Source organism: Crocodylus porosus, unplaced genomic scaffold (genome assembly GCF_001723895.1).
Source record: "Crocodylus porosus isolate Cpor-Errol unplaced genomic scaffold, CroPor_comp1, whole genome shotgun sequence".
In the NCBI taxonomy this organism is placed as follows: domain Eukaryota; kingdom Metazoa; phylum Chordata; order Crocodylia; family Crocodylidae; genus Crocodylus; species Crocodylus porosus.
The window spans coordinates 13458283-13471229 of NW_017728923.1; positions in this window are offsets into that span (position 1 = coordinate 13458283).

Genomic DNA, 12947 nt, shown 5'->3' on the forward strand with positions numbered 1-12947 from the left:
CTAGGGGAAGCTCTGGGTCAGGTGCATCCGAGCTGGGGCAGCAGCTGGCCAGTGCACTGTAGCCGCTGCCTTCTCCGGCTACTAGCAAACCCAGCTGCCCCCTGCCTCATTCCTTCATTGCCCAAGGGGAAAGCCAGCCCATTCCCAGGTGGCCCCCTGGTGTCCTGCTAGCTGCAGGTGCCTGCTGAAGGCAGAAGTGGTGAGGGGCCCAATCCCCCCCCTTTTTTTTTTGGCAGACCTTGTTTGCCTCTCCCACTGCCAGGGGCTGAGCTGCCAGTGGGCCAAGCAGATCCTGAGCTGCAGGAGGCCCTGATCCTTCCCTCCACAATGGTGGCACCCCCCAGAGCTGCCTGGGCGGACTGCTAGTGGGTCAGACCCTGCCCCAGCTTGGGGTCCAGAAAGAGTTGTATCAGGCTGAGTTCTGCCTCTGAGCTGGGGCAGCACCCGGCCTGCTAGCAGCCTGCCCAGGCATCCCCAGGGGGAGCTGCTACTGTGGAAGGAAGGGCCGGGGCTCCCCTGCAACTCAGGGGCCACTTGGCCCACCAGCAGCTCAACCACCAGCTACAGGCAGGCTCTGGCTCTGACAAAAAATAAAAAAGGATTGGGCCAGGTGCCATAACATGCTGGAAAAATTGAAACAGTGGGTTTCAACTGAAAACCTACTATCTCAGTTTAGGGGGCATGGAATAAAACCCTGAGGACTAAACCCCTATCGTGTGTACAAGCACCCAGTGTCTCCAATAAAGTTGTAGGTGCTAGAAGTTGGATACATTGACAACTGGATACAGAACGCTTTCCCTTTAAATAAGTGCTACTTGATGAATGATTTTAAACACCAATGATTTTCATCCCCATTTAGCTCTCTTGGGTTTTACATACCATTATAGACCAATTATAAATCATCTTTACGCTGTCAGGGTTGTGTAAAGCAGCCTTAGTATGAATGAGAAATCAGCCCTTGGTGCATCGGTCCATTCTGAGAGGTGCTTAGTCAGCATGGTATACGTGCACTTTACCTATTTTTTAGCAATCTAGTCAAAAAGCATGTTCATAGGTAATACTAAGAGAACTAGCAGAGTTTTTCAAATAATTAGAAATGCTGAAATTTAAACTCTTTGCAGTAAGTGAAGAATAGAGTAATGGCAAACTAGTATGAACCAGAACTGTTACTGCTGTGAGCCTTTCTAAAACAACTAAATGTGTCTGTTCTTTTTTTACTGTGCTTACAGGATTATGAGGAAGGTCCTTCAATGGAGAAATGTGAGGGATTATATTGGTCTTTAAGTTATACACAGGTGATATTGAGAATTGGTTCGAAGGCAATTGAGGAATAAAGTTTGGATGTGAACTGAATGGCCTTTTAAATTGACAAGATTTCTTCCATCTCAGACACTGCAAATAACATGAGAACATCTATTCTCACAAGGTTCCAACCATTTTGTGATGGAATCTCACCAAAAAAGAGGCTGGTCTTATGAGATTTTGGAGATATTCAAACTAGTAATGAAAAATGGTCTCTCTCCTAATTTTGGCAATGACCCAGGATCAAAAATGAATCCTGGCATTCAAATCTAACCCTCCCAGTTTTTTGAAAATTGAAACATTTTGAATGCAATGTTTTGGCTGGTCTACACTAGCAACACATTTTTTTCTATATCTTCCATATAGTTTCTAGGCGCTTAAAAAAGTACAGTTGACTCCATCCTGGTAGAGCAATATTTATATTGCACATCTCATTTATACCAACTGGGACAAGAGAGCTAGCAGTTAAAATCACACAATGCTTTTGATCATAATTTTATGCTACTGGTCTTTACTTTTTTTATTCCCCCTTTGAGTGAAAGATGTTTTAAATCTGACAGGATCAGAGATGCTATTAGTAATGATGTTGAACATGTTCCAAAGTAGTAAACGCACTATTTTTAACTGTAATCCTGGGCTTGAGTGACAGAGCTAATGTACTGGTTAGGGTGTGAATAAAACATGAAACTTGCACTACTGGAACAATAATTTAGCTATAATCTGATGCATAAAGAAATGAGTGAAAATTTCCTCTTGACAAAAAGTTGGTCGCGGTGTACATCAGGAGACTCATGCAATTTGTTCTACAAGCACGAAGTAGTCAGACTGGACAGACCACATACTTCCACAGGGTAAATGTTGCAGTAAAAAAAAAAAAAGATTCCTGGGCTGAACTTGATTTAGTATAGTACAGAGGATTCAAGTCTTCATTTATGTAGGGGAAAAATGGAAACTCAAACCAGATAAAATGTCTTTTAATGAAGTTATTGAGGCTCTTTTAAATTAAATTCAATCTCTGTGGAAACACAGTATCTTCAGGTAATCCTAAAAATTGCTTTATTTGCTTCAAATTTGTTGCCTCTAGTTACTTAAGAGGTAGCATTTCACAGGTAAAATAGCATTTAGCACCTTTCCTTTTTTAATGGGAAACCTGGCTTTGTCAAAAAAAAAAAAGAAAAAAAGAAAGAAAGAAAGCAAAACATAATTTACAAGTGTATGACAGCAAGAGAGGCACAGGATGAAAAGAGCTTTATTCAAAGAAACAAACCGAAAAAAAATCAAATGTTGTTTTATCTTGGAGTGGTTCCCATTGTAGCCCTATGGAATCCTAGCACCCACCTAACTATGTAGTTTTCTGTGGTGTTAGCCTCTGAAAACTAAGTGGTTTTGTATGTCTACAGCACGTTCTTTTTGTTCCAGTTAAACTGTCTCATGTTGAATCTCAGATTCAACTAATGTTGAATAAAGAACTTAACATGTGATATTGTTAGATATAGACATAAAGTGTAGTTATATACGCTCTAGGTAACACCCAAAGTCTAGGAGATTCCAGTGCTTTTTTTATCTTGGTTTACATTTTTGTCGGGGCCAGCTTTCAGATGAGCTCAGTGCCAAGCAGGCTTTTAGTGAAAGGTGCAGACAGAGGTGACAATTTTCACCTGATCTGGTCACAGAAAGCACTTTATAGCTGTGACCAAGCACAAATGCACAGCTGCAAACAGCTTAAAAATGGCTGATTGGGTGAAAATCTGACCTCTCATTGCATGAGGTACCAGATAAAGATTATTACAAAATGTAGCATCTTTTATAACTTGTGTCTGTGGAGCTCCTAGCCTGTCGCTGTTTTCAGGACGGGAGTGGGGAAAGAGAGCAGAGGAAGTTCATCATAGGGTTTTTTTAGCCACCCCTGGAGGGTTGGGCAAGAGTATTGCAGCCCCCCTCGAGGTGGGGTGGATCCAGTTCACCCATCTCACCCTTCAGCACCAGCTGGGGAGCCCCAAGAACCAGCTCCCTCTGCTGTCTTTCTCCCCTCCCATTCTGCAAATAGCAACAGGCTAGAGACAGTGGCAGAAAGCCCTGGCCATTCGTGGAGAGCCTGGGAACTTGGCTGCAGTCTCCCAGCAACAGCTAGATTCTGGTGGAAGTAGGGGGCATTTCCCAAGGGGGAACCCAAGCATGCAGACTATAGTATAACCTCATAAATCCAGATATAAAAAATCTGGAATTCTCAAAAATCCGGCACTATTTAAGCTTCCCACCCCACTCCCCCAGACGTGAAGGGGGATGCATGTATGTGGCAGCGCCTACCACCATCCACCACCCTGCGCCACCACCCCATGTGCAGCCACTGCTCCAGGACTGGCTGCCGGTCCCCCTCACTCCCCCGGACACAGAGCGGGAAGCTTGAACATGGAGGCTGCTGCCACCATACATCACCCCACTCTGCATGCAGCCACTGTTCTGGGACTAGCCTCTGCTACCCTCCTCCCTGCTTCCCCCTGTTCCATGACCGGCCACCACTCTGGTTAAAAAGAACCTGAATTTTCACATTTCCAGCAGGTGCTTGGTCCCGAGCATGCCAGATTTATGAGGTTACACTGTATTAGAAATTCTCCCCCAGGTGCCCGGAAGAAGCTTTAGCCCAGTAAGGCTAGAAGAAGCTCTCTTCTGCCCCCTCAGTCTGCCTTCTTAGTGTCTAAATTTAAAGCTGAACTCTTGAAAATCCAGTCTTGGGTAAATTCAATGTTGTGGTAAACAGTTTTTATGGTAAATACAGCTCAATTTTAACATCAGGAATTCCACTTGAAAACAAAAATCCCAATTTTAATTTGGAACTGTTAAAATAATAGTTTTCATCAACAATATTCTGACATTAAATTTTTTTCTTTGTCTTCTTCAGCTGAAACTGTTGGCAGAATTTCTAATTTTTTTGATGCATTATTCAGCAGTTGTCTGATGGACCTTGATCTTTTAATAGTTGCTTCCATGGAGCAGTACAGAGGAAGAGAGAGAACTTGTGAATTCTTGGTGAAATTAAATAGCACCAACAATTAAATCCAATTGCATTCAATGTCTGCTACTTAAGGGTAATTCTTTTTCTGAAAACAATGGGACAGAATGATAGCTGGCAGAGAGTAAGCAAAAGTATATCCCCTTAGGCCTTGTACAGATGTTCAGGGAGATTATGGGGAGGTTAGATTGTGTTAAAAATGGCCACCTGACCTAACTTAGTTCACCCAGGTATGGACCTTACACATAGATCTCTAGTTAGGTTAATCTAAGTGCAAATTGTACAGAAGTTCAGGAAGGTTAGTTCACTGTAAAGATGGCTGATCAGATCTAGGTGAACTGTACAACTGCAGTAACCTAATTTATATCAGGTCCAGCAAGGCTGATCTACCTGAACTTCTTTAGTTCTCAGCTCAGCCCCAGCTGCTGGCCCCATCCCTAGGGCTGTGCTTTTCCACTGGGATATTTTTAGGCCCCTAGCCCTTCCCCTCACCCCCAGATGGACAACAATCCCCCACAGACCAGCCAGTCCTCCTCAAGCCCACCAACCCCCCTATCCCACAAGCTGCTTCTGGTGCCAGTTTTATCAGCATATGCAGGTGCTGGGAGTCAATGTAAGTAAATTAGGGGAGGGGGAGGTGTGGGTGGGATTGTGAGGGTTGGTTTGCTAGGGGGATGGTCATCTGGGGGTGAGAAGGTTTGGAGGGGCTAAAATTATCCCCTAGTCCTGGGGAGAGATCCCCCCCATCCTGCCAAGTTCTGCAATCTGCCTGCCATTCCCCCCACCCCAGCTTGCTTCAATCAGGCTCTTGCTGCCGGTGAATACTGGTTACACTGGCCTTCGAGCCATTTGCCAGATCAGGGCTGTTCAGTGGCATTGGTGGTGGTGGGGGGCCTGAAAGATCCAGGGAGGGTTGGTGGGATCAGAGAAACCCTCTGATCCCACCAACTCCTCCTCCCCTGATATCCCCATGGATCCTGCTTGCCCCCCCCAGATTCCCATACTAGTCCCCCCATCCTAACTTACCTTAGATTGGGTGGCCATTTTTAACTCCATCTAACCACCCAGAATGTCTCTATGTACCCTTAATTGATTTGGCTAGTCTTCCAGAATCTGCAGAGTCTATGGGACACAGGAGGATGTTTCCCATCATTCTTTCTTATGTTTAGTTTCCTTATTATTTGTATTTAAAACTGATACATGTTAGGTCGTTACCACAGTGGCCCAGGAAGATTAGGCTACAGAGAACTATAAATCACAGAAAGTAAATATGAAAGTTTAACAACAAAGAACACTATAAATCTAGCCAGAGTCATTTTCAACCAGGGACCTTTGAGTGAATTTTAAGGGTGATGAATGATATGAACATCATTAGGTGTGCAAACTGCTACATAGGATATACCAGATAAACTGAGAAATTTCAAACAGGAATCCTTAGCATCAAAAACTGTCCTATTGTGGTTGTTCTAAGTTCCTTGCAACAAAAGAACGGCTGTATTATTTTTCTCTAGTCAAGAAATGAGTGAAAGCCGACATTTTCAGGGCAGTGCTTTAATCTACAAAGATGGAGAACTATTGTTCTAAATAAATATCTCCCTTATTTATATTAGCAGAATATGTAGCTTTGCCAGTATATACATGAACATTTAAAGGCTGGGTTCTCTGAGACGTTAATTTGGGGGGGTTGTTTTGGGGTCCTCCTGCACTTTGGGATCTCAGCCTAGATGCTAACAACAGTTCGTAAGGTCTGGCACTTCTCCATGGACATGGTGGAGTCTCAGTCTTCCCCAGAGCACTGAGAACTCCTGGAATGGCCAGGGGGGCACACATGCTACTCTTTACCTGAGCATTGAATTGGATAGTCCAGGTCACCTTGCTGGCTGTTCCAAACATGCCCTAAGCAACTTAAATATGGGCTTTATTCCATGCCTCTACCTGACCGAGGGCCAAGTTATTTAATTATAGGTTCACAGCTTAATGAGGCCTATAGATTTTTATAATCACCTGTTTGGAGGCACATCTTCCCAGACTGTATGTCTCCTTGCCAATTTACTTGTTAGTTCTGAGAAAGGAGCGCTGTCCTTTTCATACCTTGTTTTTACTTGCTGCCTCTGTTTTAGCATTGAATTCCTAGCAATCAAACAGCTGATCCATGTATTGGATTTGTTGGAGGAAAGGACATTTCCATCCTCATATATAGTTTTGACAAAATTGTATTCTCTTGTTTATTGAAACATGAATTTTAAGTGATTTTTAAAAATGGTTTTTAATTTAAAAAAATGAACCACCCCAACATTTCAGCAATAAAACAGATGGGGTGGGGGAAGGGGATTTACATGGAACATAAGTGAATGGACATTTTTTGACCCACATGGGCTGGAATGGAAAGAGCCAGGAAATTGCTTGGAATGTGCTTTTGTCAGTGGAAAGATGAGTTTGAGAATTACTTGTCCTTCTCCATAGATGGCACAAGGAGATTGGCTGTGGGACTCTTTCAGGTAGCACACAAGCTGACGACTCCAGGAGTCTTGGCTCCCCTGGTAAGTACTTTAAGTGAGGCCTTCACAATTTGAAAACACAATGGAGGAAAACTGTATTGACTAAAATATTCCATCAGCTTTGGTGGAGAGTGGTAGGAACTGCAAATGAAGTGTGCTCTCTCTACAAAGCTAAAGATGCAATCACATCAGAATGTGCACACGAATCCTCAGGAAAAAACAAAAATAATCATTAGTGAACCGCAAAAAGCAAAACCAAGAAATCTAGGCATGTCATTGCCTTGTACAGGAATAAATGCTACTGGCAGGTGAGAGAAGCTTTGGTCTAGGAGCAAATGTACATGTAAGGGGCTATAGTCTATATGGCTGTAACAACCTGAAATGAAATGCAGAGGTACCTTTCTGGCCAAGAAGACATGTGAAAAACTGAGGCAAAGTGGAAAGACAAAAGAGAGAACACTTCTTTCTGGGTTGATCTAAGCTCAATGAAAGGAGCAAAGCTGTAGCAATTTTGTTTTATTGTTCTGTGCTATCCACTTTTCCTTGTGCTGTAGTTTGAGAATTGTGCATGTGGCTTCCAAGACATCTTATTTCCCCAGACACTTGTCCCCATCTCCAACAGCTCCCCTGTATTCAGCTCCCTCCGATGCAGCACAGCAAAACAAAATAAACCTACTAGGTTGAACAGGCCTCTGAAGAAAGATACGAAAATAAGCTTCAGTTTGACAGGACCACCGCAGGTTTGAGTTGCAAAGTGTTTTAGCTGCTGTTTTTCGGTTCCTTAAGGGAGTTTTTCCACATAGTGACAGAGCCATATTGCAGTTACGCAACTGCCAGAGACTGAACGGTATATAACGGATCGTGGAATGTCAGAACATTGCCAGGAGGAAAGATGTGTGTGCAGCAGGCTTCCCCTGTTTGCAAACCAAGAGCAAGTAGTTAAACTGAGCTGCAGTGAATTCTGGCTGAGAGAGAGAGTCTATTCTGGGACTTGCTGAGGATATTTGGCTTGAGCTTCCTCCTTCCCAGATTGGGTCGCAGCAGTGGAAGCAGCCAGTGGGGCTGCTGAAGTAGCTTGCTTGAAGCAGAGAAGACTGAACTCCTGCTCCCAGAGGAGCAGGAGGTCAGTGTTGTCAGTTTTAAGATGCAGCATCAGCAGTGTGTGCTGGGAATCTGTAAAAGGAATAATTCAGTGTTGGAAGGTGAAGAAATAAATTGTTAAGAAACATAGAAGGAAGCAGGCAAGAAGTAGAGGAGAGAAAAACAGAGGGGAGAAAAAAGAGAAATGAATGAGCAAAGGAAAATAGGACTACAGGAAACCAAAGGGGTGTAATTAAAGAATCTCAGAAACACAGAGGACAGGTAATGGAGAATAGAGGAGGAGAGCAGACACCAAGGCTGCATCCAGATGTACAGGGATGTGTGGTTTGTGGAACCTCTTTGCCATGCCACAAATTGCACCCCTGGCATGTTAAAACATGGTCTATGCTACAAATTTGCAGCATGGGGCAAAATTTGCTACCAGAAAGTCCTGGTAGTTTAAAAAAAAAGTGCAGAAAAAAGCAACATGGTGCATGTGAGATGAGTGTGCACCAGCAGAGTCTGGGTCTGGCTCCACCTGAGAGATGCTCTAGCTGCCAGCCAGAGGGTCTCCATTGCTTTAGCTGTCCCCTGGCTCCTTCAACATGGCAGGAGTCAGGAGGAGTAGGGAAACGGTAGTTTCCCTGAAGTGGGGAATTTGTCCCACACCAAGCTACATGTGCAGGGGCATGCACTGTGGGAAAAAGTAGTGGCACAAATTTGTGCTGTTAATATTTTTGCTGCAGCAAATGCATGACCCTGTATGTGGGGACATGCCCTAAGGGTGCACACAAATGTTACCTTTAGATCACCGTAACTGAACCTAGGGTGATCTGAATGGCTGGGTGTACATGTGTTTGCAGGGCTTAAGTTACCTAAAAATGGGTCAGACAAGAACTAACTTTAGACAGGCAAGGATGCAAGGGTTACCCTGACCTAAAGGCCTCATCCAGATGAGTGCAGCTGTGCGGACATGTCTGCAGAGCCACATGCCACACGTTCATGTGTTCTCCATGCTGCTAGGTAGCAGTATGGGGCTTGTTTTTGATTCCTGGAGATCCCAGAGCGTCAAAAAAACCTGCACAAAAAAAGTGGAGTGGTGCATGTGGGGACAGTGCACACCACCCAAAACCAGAGCCTGGCTGGCTGAAACCACGCTGGCTGTTGGCCAGGCTCTGACTGGCAGGATCACCACTGCTGCAGCCCCAGGAGGCCCCCAGCACCCCAGGTAGGGCTGCTGGGGCCAGCCACAATCGACCCCACTTGCTGTGTGCCAGAGGGTGTGTGGCATAGACATTCCCCAAGGACAAGTAGCAGTGGCACAACGTGTGCTTCTTGTCCCTGGGGAAACAAATGTCCATGCTCATGTGGACACGGCCAAAATAGGTTAATCAGATTTCAGGAAGGCTGCATACGGCAATTCCAGGTCAGGTTTAGGTACTAAGCTGCCTATATGTAGGCATAGCTAAACAATGGGTATGATGCCTCCACAGGCAGGCAGGGCATGTTGTAGCTTGAAGAAATACTTCCTGATATACTTTTTGTTGTCCTTTCACTGCTCATAATGAAGGAAGCCAGTGAAAATGAGCATTGTTCCTTTTTGTCACATATTCTCTCATCTCTGTTGGGCTTTGTGTTCTTTGTTTGTTGCAGAGAAGTTACCTACACATGCTGAGTCCAGGCAGGAGGTACGAGTGATACAGCCACTGGCTTTTTATTGCAGTTTAAGGTGGAGCCTTTCTTTCTGCAATAGCGATAAGTCTCTCTGATGATGGAACTAATCTAGGATGCCTTCAACTCTGGATGAGTTTGGGCACACCCTGCTATTGCCAAGTGACCTGTGTATAGTTCTGAATGCTGGTCTTTCCTATTCTAATACCTGAAGGACCCTGGTTATTCTGGACTATTATTCAAACTAAATTCACATCTAGTAGCTGCATATTGACATGGTTTAGACATATTTGGGTTTTTTAGGTTAACTGAATAAAATAACAAAATGTGAGTTTAAATATAAGGAAAAGTAGACATTGATTGTGATTTATTATGAAAGCTTGCAGGTTCCACAGAATGGAAAGGACTCCAGGGCCATGTTCACATGAGTGTGGACGTTTGTTTCCCTAGGGACAAGAAGTAGCAGCACATCTTGTGTCACTGGTACTTGTCCCCAGGGAACGCTTGTGCTCTGTACCCTCTGGTGTGTGGGAGGTTAACCAGGGTGGGGTAGGGGAGGCTGGGGCCAGTGATTGTGTTGGCCCCAGCAGCCTTACCTGGGGTCCATGGGGCCCCAGGGTACTGCCGCCGAGTCACTCCTGCCACTCAGAACTTGGCCAGGAGGCGGTGCACACTGTCCCCACGTGCACTGCCTCACTTTTTTTTTGCTTGGGTTTTTTTGACCCTGGGATCTCCCAGGGTAATACCCCCCTGCTATTTTGCAGTGTGGAGAGCACCTGAATGTGCAGTGTGTGATGCCACAGACAGGTCTGCGGCACCACATACCACACCACTGCGCTCATCTAGACACAGACCAGAAGTCAACTTAGTCTAACCCTTCCCAGTGAAGCATTTATGTAACCTGCCCTTAAAAATTTCCAATGGTGGAGTCTGCGGTCTCTCTTGCTAATCTATTCTGGTTCTTAACCACTCTCATAGTTAGAAAGCTCTTCCTAAAATCTCACCTAATTTTTCCTGTTTCAGTTAGTCTGCAAGTTCTTCACCAGTCCCCTGTGGACACAACAAATATTTTATTACCATTTTTTAAAATCACTCTTTTGAAGACAGTGATCAAAACTCTTTCCCAGTCTTGTTTTGCCTTCTCCAAATTAAATAATCCCAGTTCTTCTAACTTTTCCATGTAAATTATGTTTCTTATATCTCTGCTTATTTTTGGTGTTCTCTGCTGAACTCCATCCACTTTTTCTACATCTTTTTTGGGGCATGATGCATAAAACTGGACAGAGAACTCCAGGTGAGGCCTCACCAGTGTTGAATAGAATGAAATAATTCTTCCTATGACTTGCTTGTGACATACCCATAGGCAATCGGCTTTATTTATTTATTTTGCAACAAGAATGTATTGTTGATTCATATTCAGCTTGCAGTTCACTGTACTGCAGGTCCTTTCCTTTTTGAAGCTTGGGCAGTCTTCCTCAGTTTCTATGTGGGCTAGGACCATTGTAGTATCAAAGTGTTGGTCCTGTTCAACCATAGAATAAAACTACAGCTCTCCCAGAAATCAGGAATTAGAACTTAAAATGGGTCAAATTGTTTTTCCCTCTTATAGAAATCTTAAACTTTTATATAAAACCAGTAAACTGTAAACTGATCTCGATTGTCAGCAAAAATAAAAAAAAATAAAATAAAATAAAAATAACAAAGTTTATCTGCCAATTGGAATTTTCTTTTGATTTTTGGCTTTTGATTTTCTGTTTGATTTTTTTTTTCCCCTGAAAAAAGAAATGAGAAAAATTTCTACCATTCCTTGTTACAACAGTAACTAGCAGATCCAGCATTATGGAGCTTTTTCTTATGATGGCATGTCTGGCTTTGGCATTTTGATCAACATCATCTGATCGATGCAGAAACTCAAGTACCGTGAGCTGCTCTAGTGTGTGTCAGATTCTTCTTACAGGCCTGTTGAATTTGGATCTATGGATATGAGGTTCACATGTATATTGCTGAATGGAAACAAAATCAACCAAGACTTCTGAGAAACTGAGAGAGAGATCTTTGTGTGTAGTATGTGTGTTCGAGCCTAATTTTTTGCTTGTGTTATTTTCACAAGATGTGGTTATGCTATAACACAGAATCGATATCATTCTCAGTTTTCAAAGGGGACAATAAGATACCAGTGAGGAAAAGTAGAAGAGAGGGTAACATTTTATTTGTTATGTTGTTCTTTTGAGGGCTCTCTGGTTGTAGCCATCCCTTCTTTATAGCAAAGAAAATCAAGAGTTTTGCTAATTTGTTCTATGCTTATTGCAATCACTTAAATATAGTAGAAACTTTTTTTTTTAAACTTCTGGGAGGGAAAAGCTTCTTGCCCTTTACATTTCTTTTTAACCGTTAGCCAGGAATCATTTTGTACATGAGGTCATAGCACAATCTAGTGAGATTTCCTTTGACATATATTTATTTATTGTGTTGATTTATTAATATTCTTATTGCTTCTGTTTCAACTCAAAAAAATTAGAAACTTGAGGCAGAGAAAAACATAAGCTCTGTCAGCTGGGGAATAAGTTAATTTTATATACTAACAATCTGGTACTTTTGGAGTGAAATAAAATGTAGTGTGATCTTGTTTAAGAAAGTGGAGCCAGATTATCCTTGGTGTAATTCCACTGTGCTTCTAGGGAAGAACCAGGCACACGGTGTTTAGATTGTGACTGAATATAATTAGCGTGGAAGTACGAATGTTTATGGCAGTCTTCACTTTGATGTGTTTTTAATTATTTCATATTTTCTTTACAGGTTTAATTATATATTGGAGTTTTAAGCTCTGTATAATTATGACCAGACTATAAACATAATCACTTGAGAGAGTAGCTTTTATAGCGTGTAGTTCTGACCCTGTGAGATACTTCTGGGTGCTCTCAACATGTTAGTGGGAATACACATCTTCTTCCATTTGGGCCTCTGCATCTTACAGGATACGTTCATCTGAGAATGCACTGTTCTGTTTACCCAGATTTGATAACCCAATAAAATGACACAGATGAGTAAATGTGGCACTAGCATCTTGATGAAGCTTCAAAGTTGATGTTCTCTGAGCTGCCTTATTCTTGGTTATATTTGAATTTCATGTAAATAAGTGAGTTACTTTCTTTCTAATTACTGTCTGTATATAGTAATCAAAAGAGATAAACCCTTAGGATTTATTAAAGTACTACTGCCTCCTGAATCCAGCTGCTTTGAGCCCTAGTTCTGGTCAAGTGAATCTTCAGTGAGGTCAAAAGTTCAGTTAGATTAAAAAATGAACCTGTTAAGTTAATAAAATGCTACTTTCCTAGTAGAAAGGCTTCATTGGAGAAGATGTGTTAGCTTAATTACCTCAATATAAT